The sequence below is a fragment of the Neophocaena asiaeorientalis genome, unplaced genomic scaffold (genome assembly GCF_003031525.2).
Source record: "Neophocaena asiaeorientalis asiaeorientalis breed wild unplaced genomic scaffold, Neophocaena_asiaeorientalis_V1.1 scaffold7, whole genome shotgun sequence".
Lineage (NCBI taxonomy): Eukaryota > Metazoa > Chordata > Mammalia > Artiodactyla > Phocoenidae > Neophocaena > Neophocaena asiaeorientalis.
The window spans coordinates 6579656-6580106 of record NW_020185337.1 but is presented as its reverse complement, the minus strand read 5'-3'; positions in this window follow the sequence as shown (position 1 = coordinate 6580106).

Genomic DNA, 451 nt, shown 5'->3' with positions numbered 1-451 from the left:
AAACCCGCTGCTCCTGAGGCTGCTGGGAGAGATTTCCATTTCTCTTCTTTGTTCTCCCAGCTCTCAGGGTTCAGCTTTGGATTTGGCCCCGCCTCTGTGTGTAAGTCGCCGGAAGGCGTCTGTTCTTCGCTCAGACAGGACGGGGTTAAAGGAGCCGCTGATTCGGTGTCTCTGGCTCACTCAGGCTTTTTTGGACCCTGGCAGTGGCGGGCTGCACAGGCTTCCCGGAAGCAGGGTGTGGATAGTGACCTGTGCGCGCACACAGGCTTCTTGGTGGCGGCAGCAGCGGCCTTAGCGTCTTAGGCCCGTCTCTGGGGTCCGCGCTTTTAGCCGCGGCTCGCGCCCGTCTCTGGAGCTCCTTTAAGCAGCGCTCTTAATCCCCTCTCCTCGCGCACCAGGAAACAGAGGGAAGAAAAAGTCTCTTGCCTCTTCGGCAGCTCCAGACTTTTCC